Here is a 12,757-nt window from a genome sequence, read left to right on the forward strand (position 1 = left end):
TAACAAACAGACAAAAACCTGTTTTCCTGTTCCTCTTCCCTATCACACTCATTTTCATTTCCACGATTTTATTACTTTTGCAGCCAGAATCTTGGTATTCTAGATTGGCATTTTCTACCAAATCATACCTCACCCAGACTTTGAAGTCTAGTTCAAAGACTGTCATCATCACAGACATTATTCTAATGTTTACCAAGTTTAAGATTCTTCTTTGCTAAATATCCAGACTGCTAAACTGCTATGTGTCATTTTGGAAGCAATGATTACTGAGTGCCATTTTCAATTTCCTGCATTGAAGTCAAGTACTGTACCTAGGTTTTATTTCCTTTGCTAGAATGAGTGAACTTTTGTAGGCATGGTTCTCATGTTTACCTCTATGTTCCAAGCTCTTAACAGAAACTAGAATATAATGGGTGTCAGCAACTATTTTGGAAACAGTTAAATAATCATCAAAGACTTACCTTATTACATTAGCTATTCATATTGGAGTATTTTACAGTAAAATAACAGAAAGATCACCTAGAGCCAGACATCCTGGAATGTGAAGTCAAGTGGGCCTTAGGAAGCATCACTATGAACAAAACTAGTGGAGGTGATGGAATTCCAATTGAGCTATTTCAAATCCTAAAAGATGATGCTGTGAAAGTGCTGCACTCAGGAAAACTCAGCAATGGCCACAGGACTGGAAAAGGTCAGTTTTCACTATAATCCCAAAGAAAGGCAATCCCAAAGAATGCTCAAACTACTGCACAATTGCACTCATCTCACACGCTAGTAAAGTAATGCTCAAAATTCTCCAAGCCAGGCTTCAGCAATACATGAACCATGAACTTCCAGATGTTCAAGCTGGTTTTAGAAAAGGCAGAGGAACCAGAGATCAAATTGCCAACATCTGCTGGATCATCAAAAAATCAAGAGAGTTCCAGAAAAACATCTATTTCTGCTTTATTGACTATGCCAAAGCCTTTGACTGTGTGGATCACAATAAACTGTGGAAAATTCTGAAAGAGATGGAAATACCAGACCACCTGACCTGCCTCTTGAGAAATCTGTATGCAGGTCAGGAAGCAACAGTAAGAACTGGACATGGAACAACAGACTGGTTCCAAATAGGAAAAGGAGTATGTCAAGGCTGTATATTGTCACCCTGCTTATTTAACTTCTATGAAGAGTACATCATGCAAAATGCCAGACTGGAAGAAGCACAAGCTGAAATCAAGATTGCCAGGAGAAATATGAATAACCTCAGATATGCAGATGACACACCCATATGGCAGAAAGTGAAGAAGAATTAAAGAGCCTCTTGATGAAAGTGAAAGGGGAGAGCGAAAAAAGTTGGCTTAAAACTCAACATTCAGAAAACAAAGAACATGGCATCCAGTCCCATCACTTCGTGGCAAATAGACGGCGAAACAGTGGAAACAGTGACTGACTTTATTTTGGGGGGCTTCAAAATCACTGCAGATGGTGACTTCAGCCATGAAATTAAAAGATGCTTACTCCTTGGAAGGAAAGTTATGACCAACCTAGACAGCATATTAAAAAGCAGAGACATTACTTTGCCCTCAAAGCTCTGTCTATCAAGGCTATGGTTTTTCCAGTGGTCATGTGTGGATGTGAGAGTTGGACTATAAAGAAAGCTGAGCACCGAAGAATGATGCTTTTGAACTGTGGTGTTGGAGAAGACTCTTGAGAGTCCCTTGGACTGCAAGGAGATCCAACCAGTCCATCCTAAATGAGATCAGTCCTGGGTGTTCATTGGAAGGACTGATGTTGAAGCTGAAACTCCGGTACTTCGGCCACCTGATGCGAAGTGCTGACTCATTGGAAAAGACCCTGATGCTGCAAAAGATTGAGGGCAGGAGGAGAAGGGGACAACAGAGGATGAGATGGTTGGATGGCATCACCGACTCAATGGACATGAGTTTGGGTAAACTCCAGGAGTTTGTGATGGGCATGGTGGCCTGGCGTGTTGCAGTCCATAGAGTCGCAGAGTGCCAGACACGACTGAGTGAACTGAACTGAAATGAACAGAAATATTTTAGCAAGTGAAAATTATCACTACTATAAAATTCTGCTTGGATTATACATAACAGATGCAGTCTACACAGTAAATAGTCAAGTGTAAACTATCCAGTAAGGTAGCCATTATCACAGCTATGCATTAAGCACTTGCAGTGTAGATAATCAAAACTAAGATGTGCCATAAGAGTAAAATACACTTTAAATTTTGAAGATTTAGGCAAAAAAGATAGAATGTAAAATATCCTAAAATTTTACATTAACTGCATATTGAACTTCTAGTGTGTGTTAATTGCTCAGTCAAGTCTGACTTTTCGTGACCCCAGGGACTGTAACCCACCAGGCTCCTCTGTCCATGGAATTCTCCAGGCTAGAATACTGGAGTGGGTTGCAATTTCCTTCTCCAAGGCATCTTCCTGAGTGAGGGATCGAACCCAGGTCTTCTGCATTGCAAGCAGATTCTTTACCATCTGGGCTATAAGGTACAGGAAATGCTAGTATCTTGGCTATATTATGATAAATAAAACACATTATTAAAATTAGTTTTGTCTGATTTTTATGTTTGTGCCTTCTTAACATGGCTCCTAGAAAATTTAAAATTACACCTGTGATTCACTTTATATTTCTGTTGAACAGGCATGTCCCTAAGTCCTTTTAGGATAGAATCGATTACTGAAATATAGGGAAATGTTAGAAAATGCTTAAGTGGATTTGTTCCTAAGATGTGAAAATGTTTGTGATGCTAAATTTCATGGAGACCTGGATATTCTTCAAAAAATTTAGAATCATGAACATTCTGAATATTTATGTTAGGTCTTCCTGAAATAATATTTATGTTAGGTCTTCCTGAAATAATTGCAAAATAATTTCCATATTATTTTACCTCTTCTAGAAATATCTGATACTACAAAAAATATTGTGGCAGAGGTCTATGTATATACCTAAAATCAGTAAGATTTTTAGATCCTTATTTTATCAAGAATAAAAGCTGGAGACATGAATATTGAAAATAAACTTTCAGATTAGTTTCTGCCTTTCTTTTAAAGTAGGCACACAAATTATTTATTATTCTATTGGCTTATGAAGATTAGTGCCATCATTTGAATTTTTTTCATTCTACTTGCATTCTTCATACTTCAATTTGTTAAGAATATACAAAAAAGAATGATTTTTACTAATAGGCAACAGGAAGTTGTGTGTGTATATGTATTTGTGAAAGAGAGAGAGAGAGAAGAGCCTTCGTTCTGCGATATACACACATTGTACATGTTTGCCCACATCTCTAATTTTTCCTTTCAGTGACAATCCATAAAATTTAGGTTACTACTCTCAATGCTCTCACTAAGTTCACCAGTGGCTTTAAAACTGCAATTTCAAAATATTTTACTCAACTCCTTTGGGTACTTATCACAATCAAGCACTTGTGTCTTGAAGTTCTCTATTCTCTCAGTTTCCATACTTTCTGCCTCTCTGATCATTTCTTCCTAATAGTTTTCATAAAATTTAATGGTTACATATACATTGACAACTTTCAAATCAATGTCTTTGGGCAGTTTTCCTCCTGAGATGCAGTTTGATATGTACAGCTAACTCCTGAGGTGATGATGAACCTCATTTAGAAATGAACATGCCAAGTCTGAACTCATCTTTTTGCTAATACTACCTTCCATCCAATTGCTCAAATGAAATGCATGCAAGCAACTGTATATTCCACTCTGTTCCTTATTTATATTATTAATAACTCAGCTCCTAAGTCCTATCACTTGTCAATTCCAGCTGTTAAATATTTTAAATGTCCATTTCTTACTTTCTATTCATTTCCTCTGCAGCCCTAGAAAAGGCCTTTATTATCTCCTTCTTATAGTACTGTCATAACTTACCAAGCAAATATATCATTTTGTCCCCAATTTATCTTCTATACTTCTCTCATGTTAACTGTTAACAATATGAAAATCTATTCATGTTTCCCACATTAAATTTCTTTAATGTTATGTTATTATCCTGAGAAGTGCTTCTCAAAGTAGTGCTGATGATCAGCAACAGAACCAGTGGATCAGAAACACCAGAGACAGGCCAGGAGTCTTCAGTTACATGAATTCTCCATGTAGTAACAGAATGCATACTACAGTTTGTGAGACAGTCACATGGAGCAAAGTAACCGATCTACTTGCAAGGCATATACTGACCTTCCTTATCTGATTGAAGTCTATTTTTTCTAATCACATTCATTATTTGCTCCATCACTACTGAACTGATTTGTAACCCTGTGAAGATACCATTTCCTGTCACAAATTCATTTCTTTGCACAAACTGAAACTTCAGCTTGAGATTGCTTTCCATGTTCATTTCCTGGCAGTTTTTATTCAAACTTCAAATCCAGTTATTTGGCATTGGGGAGTTACTTTAATTCTGTGTCCTCAGTGTCTACAAGTATCAAGCATCTAATACAGCTGCCCCAATTCACCATCCCTACATTCCACACATTTCCTCACTTTTTTATTTGTGTCTATTGTAGGCATCCTTTCTTCCTTTCTCTCATCAAGGACTAGCTCACTGAATACAGAGATGTTGTTCTCTGCTATACTCCTTTTACCTAGAATAATGATTGACAAAAATTTGCTGACTGGCTCATTAATAATTTAATGTTGGAAGTTAATAGATGATAAACCCCCAAATTTCAAGATATATGAGAAAACAACAAACTCTGGAGAACTGTGTTCTCAGCCCAGGTTTTTGTAGTGATAAGCAGTGTGAGTAAGTCTTTCTTACAACCTCTGATGCTAAGGTTTCTAAACAGGAAAATGAGACTTTGGAATGTTGGAATGGCTCTCAACCCTGGCTGTGTTTTCCTATGATGTGTGGGGTAAAAATTCACTGAACTCCTCTGATGTGAGGGCCCACCATCAGTAGTTTTGAAGGCCTCCTGTGGAGTTTCAGGGAAAAAGCAGTTTAGGTTGAGCCTCTCTTCAGCAGATGCGGTGTCATGAATCCACTGAAGTCTGACAGGAAGTATTTGAAACTGGAAAGATAGAGCATTCACTTCTAAGAAGCAAAACAAAAGAACTGAGGTGAACAAATGCTTTTTGGTTTGATTTCTCCGAACACACATTCCCCCACCTCTTGCTCCGAACATACATTCCCCCACTTCTTGCTATTCTGAGAACAGCACGTTCCTGGACATCTTTCAGAATCTCTGTCCTGCTGCCTCTCAGTGGGCATCATTGACAAGGCATTTATGAGATGTCTGGAGAAAAAGACAAACAGGCCCTGACTCATTCTGAGACCAAGAGAGCTGGTCAATACCTAACCTTGGTTCAATACCTACAGCATCAATCTGTGAGCTAAAGCAGAGAAGGAAAAGGAGAGATGACGCACAGGGCATTTAAAGGAAAGCTAAGCTTAAGTCAGCCGTATGACACTCCATCAGGGAGAAGGCCCAGGGAAGAAGCTGAGCCATGCTGAGTATGTAGAGAGGAGTCAACACAAACAGAAAGAGGCACTATGCTTAGTCCATTAAAAGAAAAAATTCAAGTCCTTACCCCATATTTAAGATTTTCTATGATTTGACACCAGCCTCTTTCCCAAACTTTCATCCAAGTTTTTTATCTTTTTCTTGTATTCTAGCATTCAGATAAATTAAGCATACTATTTAGTCCCTGTAAAAGGTACATTATTTTGTTTTACTCACGTTATGCTCACTGTTTGAAGTCCCCCTATCTCCAATAACACAGGCTCAAATCTTAGCTTTGCTTCAAGGTCACCCTCATGTGCCTTTATCCACATACCCAGACATCTCCTATTTCTGCTCCAAATGGCAAGTACCTTCTCTCTGCTCTCAGTATATGGTACCCTGCTGGTGACTAAGTGTATCGTCTCACATTTGGTATCATAGTCATATTTGTATAGATATTATATCTCCAGTTTTAAGTTCTGTTAAGGGGCAGTCTGAGTCTAACTCATTTCTCTGACTGACTCAGTGCTTAAGTCATTATCCTTTGTTTCCCAATTTTTTTTTTTGAGAAATAATTGACATATATCACTGTATACATTTAGGAGTTAAAGACATACAGCATGATGGTTTGATTTACTTATATTGTAAGATGATTATCACAATTAGTTAACATCTATCATCTCATAAAGATACAATAAAGATAAAAAATTCATGTGATGAAAACCCTTAAGGTCTACTCTTTTAACAGTTTTCCAATATATCACACAGCAGTGTTAACTAGAGTCAACAGGTTGTACATTACATCCCTAACACTTAACTTCCTTGTAACTGGAAATTTATACTACCTTTTGACAATCTTTCTCAAATTGCTCCTCCTCTTACTCCCAGCCTCTGGTAACCATTAATATGATCTCTTTTTCTATGAGTTTGGTGATTTTGTTAGGAGTCCACATATAAATGAGATCATACAGTAATTTGTCTTTCTTTGTCTGACTTATTTCACTTAGGATGCCCTCAAGGTTCATGCATGTCGTCACAAATGGCATAATGACTCCACTGTCTGTTAGGGATGAACCACGCCACATTTTCTTCATCCATTTATCCACTGATAGCACTTAGGTTGTCTCCATGTCTTGGCTATTGTCAATAATGTTGCTGTGAACATGCAGGTGCAGATACGTTTTTGATTTAGCGTTTTTGTTTCCTTTGTATATATTCTCAGAAATGGAAATGCTGGATCATATGGTAGTTCTATTTTATTTTTTGAGGAAACTTCATACTGTTTTCCAGAATGGCTGCACCAAGTTACATTCCCACCAATGGTGCACAAGAGGTCCCTTTTCTCCACGTCCACATCAGCACTTGTTCTCTCTCATTTGTTCGATTCTACCAAGCATGAGGTGGTACCTCAATGTGGTTTTCACATGTACTTTCCTAATGACTAATGATGTTGGTCATTTTTTCATGTACTAGGGCCTAATACCGGAGAAGGCAATGGCACCCCACTCCAGTATTCTCGCCTGGGAAATCCCTTGGATGGAGGAGCCTGGTGGGCTGCAGTCCATGGGGTCGCTAAGAGTCGGACACAACTGAGCGGCTTCACTTTCACTTTTCACTTTCATGCATTGGAGAAGGCAATGGCAACCCACTCCAGTGTTCTTGCCTGGAGAATCCCAGGGATGGCGGAGCCTGGTGGGCTGCCGTCTATGGGGTCGCACGGAGTCGGCCACGACTGAAGCGACTTAGCAGCAGCAGCAGCAGGACCTAATACAGCATCTCAATTTCAGTTAGGCACTTCATAAAATTTACTGATAAAAGAAAGTATCGTTATTTTTATCATATTGATAAAAATAAGTATCATTTATTCAAAGTATATGTTATTTCATGACAAGAAGAAAAGCATTCATACTTGAAAGAGTGTAAGCAGTCTGAGAAACTCTTGTTTCCTACAGAATAAACTGTTGATAGAGAACACACACACAAACACACACATAGATGAAATAGTAAATTTAGTTATCATTTATTATGCCTCAACTGCTATCCAGGATGTTTTACATGCATTATCATTTTCAAATGTGACATTAACCTCACAAGATAGGTTCTATTTTAAAGTAGGCAAACTGAGGTACAAAGAAGTTGTCTAAAGTTACAGGGCAAGATAAGGCTTGAAATTGTTTTGTTGATTCCAAAACCCTTACTCTTTCCATTGTACCGTGTTGCTTGGATAGATGTAAAATTTGAAGTGTTGGGATTCTTTGAATGTGGTAAAATAAAAATCCTCAAATCCCTAAGGCCTAAGATTATCATCTCTAAGGCAAGAACAGGCAGAGTTTCCTATCTTCTGCAGTGCTTCATTTTCAGCATTTTAATTTTGTTATACTTTGAAAGAAACATAATTATAGCAATAGTTATTATTGTGAACATGGTCCTCCAATTGCAATGTGTAGTCAATATGACATCAAAAAGTTCTATTTCATTAAATATCTTTTATACACTTTGTTTAATTTTCTTACAAGAAGATTACAAAATCTTTTCATTTGTTATTTTAAAATACAGTCAAATAAACAATAGGGATGATTGAAGAGATATGTGGTTTTCAAAACCTCTTCTGGGTTCCAGTTCTTTTATAAAAGTAGTGAGCTCTGAATTTTAAACATTCAAGGTAATCAGAGTGTGAAAAAAATGATCCTGACCTTAATTTGATAGCTCTTGTTTCATTTTAACATCTTTGGCAGTTGAAACAGCATTTCACTCATGTTAATTCAAGGGCATCTGAAGGTTGATTGGTACTCTGAGATTGGAATGATTTGATTTTGATGCAGTTGAGTCTATCTATGCCAATTGTCTCTTTCTGCTGATCCAATCACCCATGCTAAAGGAGTATTTTCACATGAAGTTAAAATAAGGATGACTGAGTAGAAAATCATTTTGCAAGTTTTAACAATATTAGGTTAAGCAAGAAGTTGAAACTCTCGAAACTTAAGAGTGGTGATACTTACGTAAGGAAGCTACCAAATGTGACTCGCTTTATTTCTCAATTTTTTCATGATCTGAAAGACTCACTTGATTTTCAGGATTTGCAGGGTTGTGCTTAGACTGTATGCAAATATACGGAAGCATACTGCTTGCCTTCAGATAATGTCTTGAAGATTCAAAGAAGATATGGAAAAGAAGCATAGACTCTATATCAATTCATCAACACAGGCTTTTGAAATAGGTTTGAAAGCTTATCTGTTTAAATATTAAGTTGTTGGCTTAACAGCTACAAAATGAAAATGACTAACAAATGTAATCTAAACAGAAGCTATTAAGGTCTATATTTTACAAATGGATGCCCTTGAGAGGCTTCTATAAGAGATGAATAGCAACTCCAGAGTCTGTGAATTCAGACTGCTGAGACCAACATCTGTAATTACTCTCCACCAAGATCTGTCAGCATTGATAGGCGACTGGCACCACTGTGAGCTGCAGATTCTATAAATGATACCATTTCAAACAGGCATATAAAATTTTACATCCATCAATTTCAGGAAACTATTCTTAATGTAATTATACAGATAATGGTTTCTCTAGGGTCTAGAAAAAGGCTAAGTTAAAATATATGTACTTCAATGAACAATGTGTTTCAAAACTGTTACACTCTAGTGTTAATAATGGCCTACTGACTAAGAACATATACGTCCTACATTTTTCATGTGAAAAAGTAAAAGTGAGGGAAGTTGAGTCACAGCTTCGGAAGATGGCTGATGCTTTCTGGGATGAGCTCTTCAGGATGTTCGAGGACGACTCGACCACGGCTACCAGAGCCAAAAAAGACAAGGAAAAGGAGAAGGGGAAATGGAAGGGGCTGCCAGGGGCTGCAGAAAAGGCCAGAAAATGTTTTGATGGTAAATTACAATCAGAGCCAACTAATGTTGGAAAAACCAAGAGAGATGCAGACTTCGAGGGTGCTGAGGAACCTATTTTTGGAAAGAAACCCATGGTGAAAGAGTCAGTAACTGAAGATTTAAGTTTGGCTGACCTGATGCCCAGAGTCAAGGTACAGTCAGTTGAAACTGTTGAAGGGTGTGCACATGAGGTTGCACTTCCTGCAGATGAAGATTATCTACCACTTAAACCTCGAGTTGGAAAAGCTGCAAAGGAGTAGCCATTCATTCTTGATGATTTTCAAAGAGAAGCCACTCAGTGTGTCGATAATAATCAGTCTGTTTTAGTATCTGCACATACATCAGCAGGAAAAACTGTTTGCGCTGAATATGGCATTGCATTGGCGCTAAGGGAAAAACAGCGTGTAATATTTACTAGCCCAGTTAAGGTTTTGAGTAACCAGAAATACCGAGAAATGTATGAAGAATTTCAAGATGGTGGTCTGATGACTGGAGATGTTACTATTAATTCTACAGCATCCTGTCTTGTTATGACCACAGAGATTTTGAGAAGTATGCTATACAGAGGTTCTGAAATTATGTGAGAAGTTGATTGGGTCATATTTGATGAAATTCAGTACATGAGAGGTTCAGAGCATGGTGTCATATGGGGAGAAACTGTTATTTTGTTTCCTAATAATGTTCACTATGTCTTTCTTTTGGCTACTATTCCAAATGCCTGACAGTTTGCTGAGTGGATTTGCCACTTACATAAACAGACGTCACATAATTTACACAGATTATTGGCCTACTCCATTACAGCACTATATTTTTCCAGCCGGGGGAGATGGCCTGCACCTTGTGGTTGATAAAAATGGTGACTTCAGAGAAGATAATTTTAATACTGCAATGCAAGTACTTCGAGATGCTGGTGATTTGGCAAAAGGAGATCAGAAGGGGCAAAAAGGAGGAACAAAAGGTCCATCAAACATATTCAAAATTGTGAAGATGATTATGGAAAGAAATTTCCAACCTGTAATTATTTTCAGTTTTAGTAAGAAAAATTGTGAAGCTTACATAGTTCAAATGACCAAATTAGATTTCAACACAGATGAAGAAAAGAAGATGGTTGAAGAAGTTTTCAGTAATGCAATTGACTGCTTGTCTGATGAAGACAAAAAGCTCCCTCAGGTTGAAAATGTACTTCCTCTCTTGAAACGGGGGATTGGTATTCATCATGGTGGTTTACTTCCTATTTTGAAAGAAACTATAGAAATTCTCTTTTCTGAAGGATTAATAAAGGCCTTATTTTCCACTGAGACTTTTGTTATGGGAATTAACATGCCAGCTAGAACTGTTTTATTTACAAATGCCCGAAAATTTGATGGGAAGGATTTCCGATGGATTTCCTCTGGTGAATATATTCAGATGTCTGGTCATGCTGGAAGGAGGGGAATGGATGATAGAGGAATTGTAATTCTTATGGTAGATGAAAAGATGAGGCCAACGATTAGAAAACAACTACTTAAAGGCTCAGCTGATCCTCTAAATAGTGCTTTCCATTTGACCTAAACATGGTTTTGAACTTACTTTGTGTAGAAGAAATTAATCCTGAGTACATGTTGGAAAAATCCTTCTACCAGTTTCAGCATAATAGAGCAATTCCAGGAGTAATAGAGAAGGTAAAGAACTCAAAAGAACAGTATAATAAACTAGTAATACCAAATGAAGAAAGTGTAGTCATCTAGTACAAGATTAGACAGCAGCTTGCCAAATTGGGTAAAGAAATTGAAGAATACATTCACAAACCGAAATATTGCTTACCATTTCTACAACCAGGTCGTTTGGTAAAGGTGAACAGTGAAGGAGATGATTTTGGTTGGGGTGTAGTGGTGAATTTCTCAAAGAAATTGAATGTTAAGCCTAATTCTGGTAAACTGGATTCATTATATGTAGTAGAAGTACTTCTGCGCTGTAGCAAAGAGAGCTTGAAAAATTCAGCTACTGAGGCTGCAAAGTCAGCTAAATCTGATGAGAAAGGAGAGATGCAGGTTGTTCCAGTTTGGGTGCATCTCCTGTCTGCTATCAGCAGTGTTAGACTTTACATCCCTGAAGACCTTCGACCACTGGACAATAGACAGAGTGTTTAAAATCAATACAGGAAGTTCAGAAACATTTTCCTGATGGTGTTCCCTTATTAGATCCTATTGATAACATGGGCATTCAGGATCAAGGATTGAAAAAAGTTATCCGGAAAGTAGAGGCCTTTGAGCATCAAATGTATTCTCATCCTCTTCACAATGATCCAAATTTGGAAACTGTGTATACACTTTGTGGGGAAAAAAAGCACAGATTGCAATAGACATTAAATCTGCAAAGCGAGAACTAAACTGTCCTACAAATGGATGAGCTCAAATGTCGCAAACCGTGACTTAAGGAGGTTGGGATTCGCTACATCTTCTGATGTCATTGAGATGAAAGGATGAGTGGCTTGTGAGATAAGCAGTGCTGATAAGCTCCTTCTAACTGAGATGATGTTTAATGGCCTTTTCAGTGACCTGTCTGCAGAACAAGCAACAGCACTACTGAGCTGCTTTGTGTTTCAAGAGAATTCTAGCGAGATGCCCAAATTAACAGAGCAATTAGCAGGACCACTTCGTCAATTGCAGGAATGTGCTAAAAGAATTGCAAAAGTTTCAGCAGAAGCCAAATTGAAAACTGATGAGGAGACTTATCTAAGCTCATTTAAACCTCACTTAATGGATGTAGTATACACCTGGGCAACTGGAGTTACATTTGCCCATATCTGCAAAATGACAGATGTCTTTGAAGGCAGCATAATTCGTTGTATGAGGCGCTTGGAAGAACTACTTCAACAAATGTGTCAAGCAGCAAATGCCATTGGAAACACTGAACTGGAAAATAAATTTGCAGAAGGAATTACCAAAATCAAGAGAGATATTGTGTTTGCCGCCAGCCTCTACTTATCAACAGTCAGCTAAGGAATGTAGAATTGTAAATTGTTCTCCACCTGTCTGATTACAATCAACTACAAATGCCTATAAGTATTGATTTGGTTTTCCCATCTCAAGACAGTTGTCCTGAAACATTGTAATATGTATTATATTTTACTCAAACATCATTCTAAGAAAGCATATTACATACACATTTGTACATAAGCATTACATTTTTTAATAAAAAACTGTACAGGTGGGGCAAAAAAAAAAAATAAAAGTGAAAGTGTTAGTCAAAGTGTTAGTCGCTCAGTTGGGTCCAACTCTTTGCAACCCCTCTTTGCAACAGGCTCCTCTGTCCATGGGATTCTCCAGGCAAGGATGCTGGAGGGGGTAGCTATTCCCTTCTAAAGGAGATCTTCCTGACCCAGGGATCAAACCAAGGTCTGCTGCATTGCAGGCAG

At 37.8% G+C, this 12,757-nt stretch overlaps 1 pseudogene; it reads left to right on the top strand.

The window, feature by feature from the left end:
• The first annotated feature begins 9,212 nt into the window (after window positions 1–9,212).
• Window positions 9,213–12,535, top strand: LOC136162966 (exosome RNA helicase MTR4 pseudogene; annotated as a pseudogene).
• The last annotated feature ends 222 nt before the right edge of the window (window positions 12,536–12,757 follow it).

The sequence above is a fragment of the Muntiacus reevesi genome, chromosome 3, assembly GCF_963930625.1.
Source record: "Muntiacus reevesi chromosome 3, mMunRee1.1, whole genome shotgun sequence".
In the NCBI taxonomy this organism is placed as follows: Eukaryota; Metazoa; Chordata; class Mammalia; order Artiodactyla; family Cervidae; genus Muntiacus; species Muntiacus reevesi.